We start from the raw sequence: 16,070 nt of genomic DNA on the forward strand, positions 1-16,070 counted from the left end.
TAGCAGACGTAGGAACTTCTGAAGACAGAATACTGGTGCTTCACAAGTTTTCACCTTGTTGCAATGAACCTATTTACACTAACTCATTATTATTTTTTTCTTTTTTTTGTTTTTACTGCTTATTTAATTTAATTTATATATATATTTCTTGTTGTAATATATTTATTATTATGAGCTGCCACAAAAGAACAAATTTCACAACATATGCCAATGATATTAAACTTGTTTCTGATTCTGATTTTGATTCCATATTGCAGTGGTATCTGCACTAAACTGGAAGAAAAGAAAGTGAATTGATGCCTCAATTGGGAAAACTCTTTAGGAAGAAGTAAAAAGACAAATGTTGCATCTACTACAGCTGTATCAGAAAATGCAGTAAGAAAGGGAGGATGTACTTGGTGATGGAAAATCAAAGAAGCTGGTAAAAATTGCCAAGGATGATCTATTGAACGCAGTATCAGGTGGTGAGGACCAGGGGAATTCGAGTTTTCTCTTTTGTGAGAGCAAAGGTGAAGGAGTCAGATGAGATACGCTCAAAGGTGTATACATCTTCCTCTCTCCACTCAGCAGCTTGAAATAACCTTTCCTGTACAACTCCCTTGCCTGTTCTTCTGTCCCTAATAGCCAGTATATTTTCCCATGCAAGCACTGCAGATGAAATATCTTCTACTTATTTTATTTATTGAGATTCTTCTCAAGGTCCTTCTGGCATTTTGAACCACACTGCCCATCTATCCCCTGATTTAATCCTAGCTTAATCACGGGAAAATTTACAATAACCAATTAACCAACCAACAGATATGTCTTTGGACTGTGGGAGGAAACCAGAGCACCTGGAGGAAACCCATGTGGCCACAGGAACAGTGTACAAACTCCTTACAGGTAGAGGGAGGAATTGAACCCAGGTTGCTTGTACTGTAAAGTGTTGTGCTAACAATTACATTACCATGTCCGCTTTCAAAAGTTCTGTGAGCTACGATAGACAGGAAGCCATGGTCAAAAAGAAGGAAACATCTCAGGGGCACATGTATGGAAGAGATTCTAATGCAGAACAAATGCAACAGGAACAGAGGGACAAAGAGAATGCAATGAAGTTCTTACAGGAAGCGGGTTGAATGGAAATATAGTAGAGAAAGCAGTGGGATTATGTAGCATTGTAATATATTTCTCAGTGGCTTATTCCCGAATGTGGAGATGGAGTGCTCACCAAGGGAGGAGAAGAGTCAAGGATAAACTAAGTAGAGGTGACAGCAGGGTGGAGAATTGATAGTAAAAACACTGGCATTTCAAGTTTTGTAAAAATACAGGAAATAGCACCAACACAAGTATCAATGTATCAGACACTGAATCATGTCTGTGAATCAATCTCGGGTTGTAGTGTAACAAATGTTTTCACTGTCTACATCAGAATCTTCTAAGTGTGAAAGTTAAACACTTCTGCCTGAGATTTATGTATGTTTCTTAACCACTCTTGCTCTGGGTGGGTAGTGTGCTAGTGACAATTTTATTTGGGACACCACAGCACATGAGGCATGTTATTTTCTCAGTGCCTTCAGTATATCATCCACAAACAGCTTGAAACTCAAGGTGCATTCTGTCAAAAGTACTTGAAAAGTTATCAACCTGAAGAGTGAACTTTTTTCTCTACTTTTGGTCTCACCGTTTGTTCTATCCATTCCTTCACGACCTTCCCTACAACTGAAAACATACCTATTTCCCCCTTTCACCATTTCTTCAAAAGCTCTCGGTCTGGCAATTTCACTCAGATTCTCTTTCCATCGGTTGGCTGACGTCAACAGGTTGTGACACTCTGATTCCCTACCAGCAGGTCCTGGTGGCAGCTGAGTAAGACAATCCACCATCTAGCGATGAACCCCATCTGGACTGAAGTGAGATATGACCACACAGAAAAGGCCAAACAAAGAGACTACACTTCAACTTGCTCCATTGTTTTAAAGCTACTTTACACAAGGTTGTAAATGACATTCAATAATTTCATCGGATTTCTTTGATTTCAATAATGTGTGTGGAGACCAGTTGGATTGTTAGGATATTTTCCCTTTGTCAGTGATTATGTGCAAGGCTTGGTATGAATGTTTATTGGCATGATTACCTTTTCTCCTTTCCAAATCCTTTCTGAACTGAGTAGATGCATCTTGTGGATTAAAACAGCAAGCAACAGCAAGATAAACCTGAGAAAATATGCTAGTCACAAAGTAAATGAATCTATAAGAAAATAAATAAACCAAAAATGCATGTAAGATAATCGGAGTATTATCTTGCACCGCATTGTCAGCATTTGCGGATTTTGCAAACAGGAAGTCATTGTCATGTTAAACATATTAAATCCTTTGATAAAGTCAGAAGAGAACATGATACTTTTTACTAACTCAAGCTTGTCTTATACACATATTTAGTGTGGTTGATAGATGTACTGCCAGAATACAATGGTTCTTCTGCATAAGGCTTGCACTCAAATTACCAGTCCTTTCATACGAAGGGCAGGTGTACACAAACACACTTCATTGTGGTTACTTTGCACAGTGTTTGTTTTTTAATCTCTACTCTTAATGATATTTTTTCTCTGGCTAATTTCCATCAAGCAACAGAGGTTACCAGGAGAAATTGGAGTGTAATACAACCTATCCATGGGAGTGATAGCACTGGCATTTCTTGATCTACCTGCATCTGTTGATTTTAATGTGATCTCTAGCATAAACTTGACAGATTTGCAAGCTATTTGGAACACAATGTTATAGTACCTCTGAAGGTAGTGACATTAAAAGTGGTAGCAAATGCAGCAAAGGCTGTCACTGAACTTACCAATGCATTTTCCAAGATTACTTCTGTCAAAAAAGCAGTTTCAAAAATTATTCTTACCAGGAATTCCTCTTTTCACTGTACTCAGGCAGGAAACATCCTTAACAGTCAAATCCATCCATCCCTGTCGAAATTCGATGAAAGCAAATTCCTGACAGTTGAAGTAAATCTTTTTCCAGCCTTTGCTTTTCTTCTAAATAGGCAAAGAATCATTAGGAGCTTTTTTTGAGATTCTATTTCAAACAATTTTTATTCTTACCTATAACCAGCGTATACAGTGAATTCCAGTTAATTATGCCAAGTTAAACAACAAAAACTAATTGAGAAAGTAACCAGGGTTCCCTTTGTTTATTTCAGACACTATGTCACTTAGTTGGGACAGGAGACTATTGCAGTCTACCAGCTACCATCAATTGTGTGCACTTCTGTGACACTACACCATGCTTGGAGTAAAAAGTTTTTAAATAGCATCAGTTCTCGTGTGTTTGTGTTCAAAAAGCAGTGATGTTTGTCACTGATAGTTGGTGACAAATAAGCAGTAAGACTCAGAACTGTTTTAGCTCACTACAATTTCAAGCCTTCAGGCTTGGAGATGTCTTAAACAGCCAAGAGTAAAAATCAAATGACTTCACTACTTCAACAAGTTATGCACTACAAAGAATTTGAATTTATTGACAATCACATTGAATGTTACAATAAAAATGAAGATTTGGATGATGCAATCATTGAGAGGATTGTATGACAGCAGTCCATTATCTATATTACGTAGCGGTACTGATTTTTTTCATTTACAGTCAATCAAAAGAACACGGCAGTGTACACTGGATGGATTCTGCCGTCAATTACTATTAGAAACTAATATATACTTTTAGAATACTGTAGTAGTATTAATAGTCTCTAATTTATTCTATTTCATTAAGTACACAAATTGTTATTCAGTTAAATGGTAATTTGATTTTTTGTTCCTTTTTAAACTAGTTCCATGAAACAGTGGCTAATTGAGGCAGCCACGTAATTGGGCCCAACTGTACTGGTCCCGATGTGTCTCAGTTAACCAGAATCCCCGGGGTATTAGTCACCTCCAGTTCTCTCTCCACTTCCTGTCATCTTTCATTTTGTAATTTATTGTGAGAAATAACAATAACATGAAAAGACTCCTTTAAGATTATCCTCATCTAGTTCACACAGTGATTTCCCCTACAACGGGAGTTTGTCCTCTGAAATGTTCATATGTTGCCCTCATACAACACAGATTGCATCATATGCATCCAAAGGAGAGAAGGTTGAAAACTAAAGTCAGCAGTTTGCAACTCATTTTCGATGTATTTTTTTCTACTGTATTTGCAGATTTAATTGATAAATATAAAACCAGGCAGCTCCTGAACATTAATTGATGTGAGTTCAATAGTCATTACAAGCTGTGCTGAGCAGTTTGGTCTGGGCCTGATAAGAACACAAGAAAATAGGAGTAACAGTAGGTTACCTGGTGCTTCCATTACTATTCAATATGATAACGGCTGATTTATCCCACTACTTGGATTTCCACACAGCTCTCTGTTGCCTGATCTTTCAAAAGTATATGTAAGTATTCTTTTACTACTCCCCCCTGTGATATAGCCTTCAAAATGCTCAAGGTTGGTGCACTAGAGTTTAATTCTATATTAAGTGAGGAGATTGTTAGTGTGTTTTTCCTTTCGTACCACTGCCCAGATGCTCCTTTTGGAGTCTATACATAAGAACAGGATTACCTTAGCTGTGATTTTCAGCCTAACATTGGCAGAAACCCTGGACCAACTTGTATAAACAAGTCAATGTGCCATTTTCCTTTGGTATCTGTCAGAACTACAGTGGAAGACCAGGTGCCGCACATGAGGCTGCTAAACAAGATAAGAGCCCATGGAATTACGGGAAAGTTATATATGTGGATAGAGTGTTGGTTGATTGGCAGGAAACGGAGAATGGGAATAAAAGGATTCCATTCTGGCTGGCTGCCGGTTACCAGTGGTGTTCCACAGGAGTCCGTGTTGGGGCCGCTTCCTTTTACATTGTATATCAACGATTTGGATTATGGAATAGATGGCTTTGTGGCTAAGTTTGCTGATGATACAAAGATAGGTGGAGGGGCTGGTAGTGCTGAGGAAACAGAGTCTGCAGAGAGACTTGGATAGATTGGGGGAATGGGCAAAGAAGTGGCAAATGAATTACAATGTCAGAAAGTGTACAGTCATGCTCTTTGGTAGAAGAAATAAATGGGCAGACTATTAGTTAAACGGGGAGAGAATTCAAAGTTCTGAGATGCAACGGGACTTGGGTGTCCTTGTGCAGGATACCCTTAAGGTTAACCTCCAGGTCGAGTTGGTGGTGAAGAAGGTGAATGCAATGTTGGCATTCATTTCTAGAGGAATAGAGTATAGGAGCAGGGATGTGATATTGAGGCTCTATAAGGCACTGGTAAGACCTCACTTGGAATACTGTGTGCCGTTTTGGGCTCCTTATTTAAGAAAGGATGTGTTGACATTGGAGAGGGTTCAGAGAAGATTCACTAGAATGATTGTGTTAACATATGAGGAATGAGAGTGCTAACATATGAGGAATATTTGACCAGTTTTGAACTGTACTCCTCGGAGTTTAGAAGAATGAGGGGGGACCTCATAGCAACATTTCAAATGTTGAAAGGCATGGACAGAGTGGATGTGGCAAAGTTGTTTCCCATGGTGGGGGAGTCTAGTACGAGAGGACATGACTTGAGGATTGCAGGGCGCCCATTCAGAACAGAGATGTAAAAAAAATTTTTTAGCCAGAGGGTGGTGAATCTATGGAATTTGTTGCCACGGGTGGCAGTGGAGGCTAAGTCATTGGGTGTATTTAAGGCAGAGATTGATAGGTATCTGAGTAGCCAGGGCATCAAAGGTTATGGTGAGAAGGCGGGGGAATGGGACTAAAGGGGAGATTGGATCAGCTCATGATGAAATGGTGGAGCAGACTTGATGGGCCGAATGGCTGACTTCTGCTCCTTTGTCTTATGGTCTTATGGAAACCATCAAGGAGGTCACACCACTTACACCAACCCTTCCAACCTCAGAATTAGCATGGCAAAATTTCAGTCCCCAGTCTATAGTCAAACTTAGGGTCTCACTTTTGAGATTGTCAGTTTGTACAGTAAAGACACGTCAAAATGTTTGATAAGAATTAGAACTTCTTGATAAAAGGTGATACTTAATAAGTGTTACCAAATATATCAGAATCAAATTTAACACCAACATTTTTTGTGAAATTTGTTGTTTGGTGGCATCTGTATAGTGCAAACTTTTAAAATTACTATGAATTGCAAGAATAAACAAACAATGAGGGAGTAATCTTGGGTTCATTGACCATTCAGAATTCTGATGGCAGAGGGGAAGAAGCTGCTCCCTTTCTGTCATCAACTGTATACTGTTTACTGTATTTGTCTTATCTCTATTTGATTACCTAAAATTGATCACTTCACACATATTAGGATTAAATTTATCTGTCAATACTGCAGTATATACTGCTGCAGCCTTACCAAATCTTTGTATAAAACGAGGGCTTCACGGGCATTCAGACATTCTGGAGGCCCAATCAGCATCCGGAGCAAAGCACTTCGAAGGGGTTACTTGCAGGTCGGTGAAGCTAGAGTAACTGAAGAGCTTTGCAGCCTTTCGGACTGTTGAGTGTGAATCTTCAGCTTCTTGTACCTCCTTCCTGGTGATTATAATGAGAAGACAGTTTGTCCTGGATGGTGAGGGTCTTTAGTGATGGATGTCACCTCAATGAGGCACCACATCTTGAGGGTCTTGAGAAGTATGTCCTCCATGGCAGCAATGGTTGTGTCCATGATGCACTGGCCATGAAACTCTCTGAAGCCTCTTGCAGTCCTGTGCATTGGAGGCTCCAAACAAAGCTGTGATGTAACCATTCAGAATGCTCTTGACTATTCTCCATGTATAGAAATTTGTCAGAGTCTTTGGTGAAATACCAAATCTCCTCAAACTGCTAATGAAGCAGAGCTGCTGGAACTCACATGAATTCATATATTATAAGTTGCAAATGTACAACATCACCGGGTAGGAGACCAGTAACGAGACAGAATCTGATCATGGTTGTCATGTGCAAACTTGAAGTTAATAGATGTTTGATGGGTAATACATTAAAGGAAACAAAGTCTAAAGAGCTTAGGAGTTAAGGTTTAGATCCCAACTCCTTCCATTTGCTGTTTGATCCACTAAGTTCCTTCAGCAGATTGTACTTCACTCCACGTTTGAGCATCTACATCTTGTGTCTCCAAGATACAGATCTAATAATCTAGTTCATGTTGGCTGGAGGAGGGGACGTCGTAAGTGGTGTGCGAGGAAGCGGAAGTGAGGCGAGCGGGCAGGAGTCCATGCCAGGACAAAAGCAAGCCCTAGCCGGCCGACTCTCCCGTCCATTCTGCTCTCCAATGGACATTAAATTGGACTACATCTGTGGCAACGAAATACTCGGCCGGAGTACAGAAACGGACGGAATCCTGGACGCTGCCATTCAGCTGTTTATTTATGTAACAGGTTTTCCCCCAAACCATCGGTCTACCAACCTACTGCCCTCTGCTGTGCATATTGTCCAGTTTATTAATTATTGTGATGCCTGCACTGTTCTGTGTACTTTATGCAGTCCTGGGTAGGTCTGTAGTCTAGTGTAGTTTTTGTATTGTAACACCATGGTCCTGAAGAACATTGTCTCATATGTACTGTGTACTGTATCAGCAGTTATGGTCGAAATGACAATAAAAAGTGACGTGACTTGACTTGATGTGACTAAAACTCAATGCATAAAAGCATGTAGACATATTCAGCAGGTTCAATTGTTGTTCAGACTGAGGAAGAAATGTGATCTGAGTGACTTTGACCATGGAATGATTGTAGGTACCAGTTGGGGTGGTTCAAAAACTCAAAAACTGCTGATCTCATGGGAGTTTCACACACAACCATCTCAAAAGTTTACAGAGAATGATGTGAGAAACAAAAAAATTATCTCATGAGTTGCAATTCTAGGAGCAAAAATGCCTTGCTATGAAAGGTTAGTGAAGAATGGCCAGACTAGTTCAAGCTGACAAGAAGACGACAGTAACTCAAATAATCAAGTGTTACAACAGTGGTGTGCAGAAGAGCATCTCTGAACGCACAAGTGGGTGGGCTATAATCGCAGAAGATCACAGACATATACTCATTGGCTATTTTATTAGGTACATGAGTACCTAATTAAGTGGTCACCGAGTATAGGTTCAATTGCCTTCACTTTGGTCTTACATAATTTGTCCATATACTATTCTTGTTTTGTTAATGTTAAAATTGAGCCTGTACTTCAGTTTCAGGCTTCCTTTATCATGAGAAATAGTATGGCTTTTCCTTAAAAGGTGAAAATTTATGACATCAGGAAAGGTTAATGAATGTGATAGAATGCACAATCTAAATAATATGCAGCGTTAATGACTTCTCTCCTGCTTCCCTTTACTGATATAATTTCAGGTCCCTGTGCTGTCTAATTCAATAAAATCTGCAAGCAAGTCCCCCTATGATCTCATTATCACTGATTTAAGTTATCTTTAAAAAGATCAGCAAACAGTGGGAGTTTGGAGTTAATGTTAATTCTTTGTAGCAGTCTGAAATTTGTGTAGGAATTTCTGACATCAACATTATATTTCTCATTAAAACATTTAACTAATAGCTGACAGACAATGATTGCAGTTAATTGCTATCTTCCCTAATGAAAGCCATTGCAGTTAGTAAAACATCTAGTGCAGGGCTGATATTGAAATGTAGGATCAAATGTTTTCACTGCAAATTGTTGGTTATATATTTATTGAAATACAAAGTAGAATAGGCCTTTCTGGCCTTCAAGCTGTGCTGCCAAGCAACCCCCCATGTAACCCTAACCTATTCACAGTTCAATTTACAATGACCAATTAGCCTACTAACTAGTACATCTTTGGACTGCGAAAGGAAACTGGAGCACCTGGAGGAAACCCACACAGTCATCAACTATAGCTCAGCATTTAACACCATCATTCCCACAATCCTGATTGAGAAATTGCAGAACTTGGATCTCTGTACCTCCCTCTGCAATTGGATCCTCACCTTCCTAACCAGAAGACCACAATCTGTGCGGATTGGTGATAACATATCCTCCTTGCTGACGATCAACACTGGTGCACCTCATGGGTGTGTGTTTACCCCACTGCTTTACTCTCTATATACACATGACTGTGTGGCTAGGCACAGCTTAAATACCAACCATAAATTTGCTGACAATACAACCATTGTTGGTAGAATCTCAGTTGGTGACAAGAGAGCATACAGGAGTGAGATATACCAACTAGTGGAGTGGTGCTGCAGCAACAACCTGGCACTCAACACCAGTAAGATAAAAGAGCTGATTGGGGAATCAGGAAGGGTAAGATGAAGGAACACATACCAATCCTCAAAGAGGGATCAGAAATAGAGAGAGAGCAAGTTCCTGGGTGTCAAAATCTCTGAGGATCTAACCTGGTCCCAACATATCGATGGAGTTATAAAGAAGGCAAGACAGCTGCTATACTTTATTAGGAGTTTGAAGAGATTTGGCATGTCAACAATACATCAAAAACTTGTATAGTTGTACTGTGGAGAGCATTCTGACAAGCTGCATCACTTCTGGTATGGGGCTACTGCACAGGACCAAAATAAGCTGAAGAGGGTTGTAAATATAGTCAGCTCCATCTTGGGTACTAGCCTACAAAGTATCCAGGACATCTTTAGGGAGTGATGTCTCAGAAAGGCTGCGTCCATTATTAAAGGCCTCCGGCATCCCAGGGCATGCCTTTTTTTCACTGTTACCATCAGGTAGAGGATCCAGAAGCCTGAAGACACACACTCAGCGATTCAGGAACAGCCTCTTCCCCTCTGCCATCCATTTCCTAAATGGACATTGAATCCTTGGACACTACCTCACTTTTTTTTAATATATAGTATTTCTGTTTTTTGCATATTTTTAAATGTATTCAATATATGTATACTGTAATTGATTTACTTGATTTTATTTATTTATTTTTCTGTTCTAGATTATGTATTGCATTGAACTGCTGCTGCTAAGTTAACAAATTTCATGTCACATGCCAGTGATAGTAAACCTGATTCTGATTCTGAAGATGTACAAGCTCCTTGCAGACAGTGGTGGGAATTGAACTGAGGTTGCTGGTACTGTAAAACCTTGTGCTAAACACTACACTGTGGCGACCCACTTCCTAGCACATTCGAACCAGCTCGCAAATAGCCAGCATGCAGGCACAAAGGCAAGGTCCGCAACAAAGGGAGAAAAGCCTGCGGGGGTTGGTGAGTACGTGTCTCTTGAAGCATCCACACCCGGGGGGGGAGGGGGGGCGGGATGAGGGAGGCTTTAAGCAAGGCTGTGAAGTTCGAATAAAATTATCTTTGACTGCAGTTTACCGACTCTGTGTCGTTATTTTAGCGCTGTGTGTAGCACACCGCTACAACACTACTATTGTGGTGAACTTCATATACCTGTCTGGACACGCCCCCTGCTGACTGCTCCTGTGACTCCTCCCACAGACCCCGGTATAAAGGCGATTGAGGCCTGAGCCCGGCCTCTCAGTCTCCAGGATGTAGTATGGTGGTCAAGCACTGCTTGATCCTTCTTCCAGTCAATAAAAGCTGATATCTCGCCTTTACGTCTCAGAGTAAGTTATTGATGGTGCATCAACCATGATGGTATATAAAAACACAAAATGCTGGCAGAACTCAGCAGGCCAGACAGCATCTATGGGAGGAGGTAGTGATGATGGCCGAAATGTCATCACTGTCTCCTCCCATAGATGCTGTCTGGCCTGCTGAGTTCTGCCAGCATTTTGTGTTTTTATTTATTTCCAGCATCTGCAGATTCACTCATGTCAGACTACCATGATGGTGATGGTTCTGGGCATGAAGTGAGTAAAGTTTGAATTATTTTAGTTCTGGCACAAAACAGCCAAAAAAATTATTGGTGTTTGTCAAAGTGTGTTAATTGCTGTGCATGACAGGACAACAGGAGTTTTGTTTAAAATTTGCAGTGCAGAACTCAGTTATTCAAAATGTCTGAAGCACAAAAAGCTTAACCAAATTCAACATTAGCTGTTTCAACTGAATTTCTATAACTGGTACTGTTACACAAATGAGACCATTAGAACAGTAATATCTGGTATTAGACAGTTCAACACTGGGAAAAATACACTAGATCTTTATCCATACCTGTCATAATCTTGCAAACTTCCATAAGATCTCCCCTCACATTCTGCTGCTCCACAGAAAGGAAACAAATTTCTTTCTCCAGCCTTTCCTTTGAACGCATGCTCTCTAATCCAGTCAGCATCTTGGTAAACTCTTCCTCACCCTCTCTAGAGCCTTGACATACTTTCTATAATGAGGCAATCAAAAGTGAATACAATATTCCGGATATGGCCAGACTAGCTTTATCAAGCTGCATTGTATCTACTTGACTTGAATTCAATATCTTCTCTAAGAAAGGCAAGCATGCCATATGTTTTCTTCACCACCTGATCAATTGCATAGCTACTTTCAGGCAGCTATGAACTTGGACCCCAAGTTCCCTCAGCACATTTACACTGTAAAGGGCCTTGTCATTAACAGTATAATGTCTCTTTACATTTGACCTACCAATGTACTACACTTCACACTTCTTTAACCTTATAAAATGTAAATCTATTTTTTGAAATGTCAGTAAGCTCCTTTGCATACCTCATGGCCATATATCTACCCTCATCAGCAACTGATCTACATTTTATTGGATCCTTTATTTTAGAGTCATAGAACACTGCAGCACAGAAACAGGACCTTCAGACCATCAAGTCCTTTAGAGATCATTAATCTGCGAAGTCCCACTCACCTGTACAAGGACCATAGCCCTCTATACACCTCTCATCCATGTACCTATCCAAATTTCTCTTAACTGTTGGACTTGAATCTGCATCCACCACATGCATTGGCAGCTCGTTCCACACTTCCACCATCCTCTGAGTGACGAAGCTCCCCCTCATGTTCTCCTTAAACATTTCACCTTTCACCCTTAATCCAAGACTTGTAGTTTTAGTCTCATGCAAACTCAGTGGAAAAAGCTGCTCGCATTTACCTTATCTATACCCATCATAATTTTGTATAGCTCTACCAAAACTTTCCTTCCTTAAGCTTCTAAGTTCTAGGAAATAAAGTCATAACCTATTCAACCTTTCCCTACAACTCAAGTACACAAGTCCTAGCAACATGTTTGTAAATGTTCTCTGAACTCTCTCAGTCTTGCTTACATCTTTCCTGTAGGTAGGTAACCCACCACTGTCTGTAACGAGTTTCTATGTTCCCCTGTGGGTTTCCTCCAGATACTCTGCTTCCACCCACAATCCAAAAATGTTCTGGTTGGTAGGTTAATTGGTCATTCTAAATTGTCCTGTGATTAGGCTAGGGTGAAATTGGGGTTTGCTTGGTGGCATGGCTTGAAGGGCAGGAAGGACCTTTTCCATACTGTATCTCAATAAATAAATAAATAGAAACTGGACACAATACTCCAAATCAGGCCTCACCATCATCTTACACAACTTCAACATAATATCCAATCTCCTGTACTAAATACATTGATTTATGAAGGCCAAGGTGCCAAAAGTTTTCTTTATAACCCTATCTACCTGTGATGCCATTTTCCAGGAACTATGGATCCGTATTCCCAGATCACTCTGTCCTACTATGTTCCTTAGTGCCCTACCATTCACCATGTAATAACTACCCTGGTTAGTCCTTCCAAAGTGCAGCACCCCACATTTGTCTGCATTGAATTCTACCTGCCATTTTTCAACCCATTTTTCCAGCTGGTCCAGATCTCCCTACAAACTTGGATAATAGACAATAGACAATAGGTGCAGAAGTAGATCACTCGGCCCCTCGAGTCTGCACCGCCATTCTGAGATCATGGCTGATCATTCACTATCAATACCCAGTCCCTGCCTTGTCTTACTTAGTCTTACTTGCTGTCCACTTCATTCCCTATCTTGGTGTTATCCCCAAATTTCTGATCCAGTGTACCATATTATCATCCAGGCCATTGATATAGATGATAACAAAATGCGACACCTGCTACCATCTACTACCATTCTAGCTTCACCCATGAAGCCGATGTCTAGTCCAGTTTACTACCTCATTGTGAATGCCAAGCAAACTGAACTCTTTTAACCATCCTCCCATGCGGGACCTTGTCAAAGGCCTGTTAAAGTCCATTCAGACATCATCTGCTGCCTTATCTTCATAAGCTTTCCTGGTAACAGCCTCAAAAATCTCTGTAAGTTCAATTAGACATGACTTACCATGCACAAAGCAATGCTGACTATCACTAATCAATCTCTGCCTTTCCAATTACTAATATATCTGGTCCCTTAGAATACCTTCCAATGACTTTCCCACTACTGATGTAAGGCTCACCAGACTATAATTTCCTGACTTATTCTTAGAGCCTTTCTTAAACATCTGAACAATGTTAATTATCCCCCAATCCATCACCAGCTCACCCGAGTCTAAAGATGTTTTAACTATTTCTACTAGGGCCCCTGCAACTAACCTCCTGCAGTATATGAGGGAACACCTTGTCAGGCACGGGATATTTATCCACCCTAATTTCCCTCAAGACTGCAGACACCTCCTCCTTTGTTATATGCATGACCTCGCTACCTCTTGGACTCATTTCAATAGACTGTGTCCATCTCCCGAGTAAATACAGATGCAAAAAATCCATTTAAGATCTCCAACGTCTCTTTTGAGTCCATGCATAGGTTACCACTCTGATCTTCCAGAGTCCTAATTTTGTCCCTTGATATTGTTTTGCTTTTAATATATCTGTAGAAGCCCTTAAGATTCTCCTTCACCTTGTCCAGTAGAGCAACTTCATGCCTTTTGTTAGACCTCCTGATTTCCTTCCAATGTGTTCTCTTGCATTTCTAATACTCCTCAAGTACCTCATTTGTTCCTACCTGCCTACACCTGCTATGTATCTCCTTCTTTTTCTTAACCATGGCTTCAATATCTCTCAAAAACCAAGGTTTCCTAAACATGTTATTCTTGCCTATTATTTTGCCAGGAATGTCCAAACTCTAGCCACTAGTCCTCCAGAATCTTGCTCATGCCTAGAGATATTGGTCAAAGCTCCAGCAATCGTATCTCTTGCCTCTCTTAATAAACTGGGGCTTATTCCATTAGGCAATGGGGACCCAACACTATGTGCTTCTTTATCTCAAAAGACCTTATCATATTAGTATGTTCCAGACTGACCTCCTTGTCCTCCTTGTAAAAGTTCGAAGTAAATTTATTATCAAAGTAAATATATGTTACCATATGTAACCCTGTGAATCGTTTTCTTGCAAGAAAACTCAATAAATCCAAGAACCATAATAGACTCAGTGAAAGACTGCATCCAAAAAATACAACAAGCAACCACAGTGCTAAAGACAACAAACTGTGCAAATATGAAAGAGAAAAATAAATAAATAAGCAATAAATGTTGAGAAAATGAGATGTAGAGTCTTTGAAAGTTACTCTATAGGTTGTGGGAACAGTTTAGTGATGAGGCAAGTGAAGTTCAATGAAGTCACCCTCACTGGTTCAAAAGCCTAATGGTCAAAAGATAATAACTGTTCCAGAGCCTGGTAATATGAGTCATACAATCCTGTACCTTCTTCCTGATGGCAGCAGCAAGAAGAGAGCATGACCTGGGTGCTGGGTGTCCCTAACCGCTTTTATGCGATCTCACTCTATGTAGATGTGCTTGCTGGAGGGGAGGGCTTTACCCATGATGGACTGGGCTGTATTCACTACCTTTTGCATAATTTTCCATTCAAGGGCACCAGGCTGTGGTGCAACCAGTCAATATGCTCTCCACCACACATCTATAGAAGTTTGTGAAACTATTAGATGTCATGCCAAATCTTAACAAACTTCTATGTAAGTAGAGATGCTGCCACGCTTTCTTCATAATTGCATTTATTTCCTGGGCCCAGGACAGGTCTGCTGAAATGGTGACACTGAAATAATTTAAATTTGATGACTGTAACGTTCTCCTTCGCGTGTCACGAAACGCCGAATTTAACGTCGAGATAAACCACAGTTGATAAGAACCAGATCGCAGTAAGATTAACCATTTACTGTTCACTCTTCACATTAACATATGGTGAAAACTGTTGATAAAACAATACAAGATTGATACAGTATTTGTTCCTTCCTTAATATCACATTTCAAGTGTAAATACTTGCAAAGGTGACTATAACTACATCACACTAAGGTGCAGTATACAGGGAGAGTTTACCTGCTCCATTGACTACTTTAAATACACTTCCATGCAAACTATCCGCGACTCTTTAACTAACGAAAGCATAAACATTATCTACCGTCGTTACTTCTAACAGGATCGGCATTAACATCTTAGTTCAATATATCGATTATCTATTAACTTACAGCGTTGCTCTCACTGTGATTTCTCATGCCTGCAAAACAACTTCTGCTCAGGTGAGCCTCGTGGTAAGCCCCCACCCTCGCGCTAATTTCAAACCGGTACTTTCCCACAAGACGCGGCGAAACCGGATGTGACGTCATCGCATGCCGATATATTTTACATGCAATGAATATACTTTAAACACTTCTAATTCTAACTAGAAAATACTATCGAATGAATTACTAAGCGAAAATATTATAAACTAAATAACTGTCGTAAAGACAGCACAATGACTATCTCCACTTTTGGTCCCCTGATGTAAACTGAGACATGGACCTCTGATTTCCATAATCAGCTCTTTAGTCTTGCTGACATTGAATGAGATTTGCTTTTATTGCTCCTCTTAGCCAGACTGTCTCATTTAGTACTCATTTGCAAAGTACTCATTTAGGACCGCATCCAAATTCTCGACCTCCAGGTACATTACCTCCTTTATCTGTGAGTGGTCCTACCAACTATCTTGTTATTCTATTGCTCTTTATGTATGTATGGAATAAAAACAGAAGTTGCAGACATCATCAACTTTTGAAGGAAAAACAGAGAACTGATAAGGGGACTCCAACCCAAAATACTAACTTTATATTTTCCAAAAACAATGCCTGAAGTGCTGAGTGTTTCTAGAATTTTCTCTTTTGGCTTATAGTTTTGGACATGGTATTGGTACCAATGACCTAGGTGG

The sequence above is a fragment of the Hypanus sabinus genome, chromosome 9 (assembly GCF_030144855.1).
Source record: "Hypanus sabinus isolate sHypSab1 chromosome 9, sHypSab1.hap1, whole genome shotgun sequence".
NCBI lineage: Eukaryota > Metazoa > Chordata > Chondrichthyes > Myliobatiformes > Dasyatidae > Hypanus > Hypanus sabinus.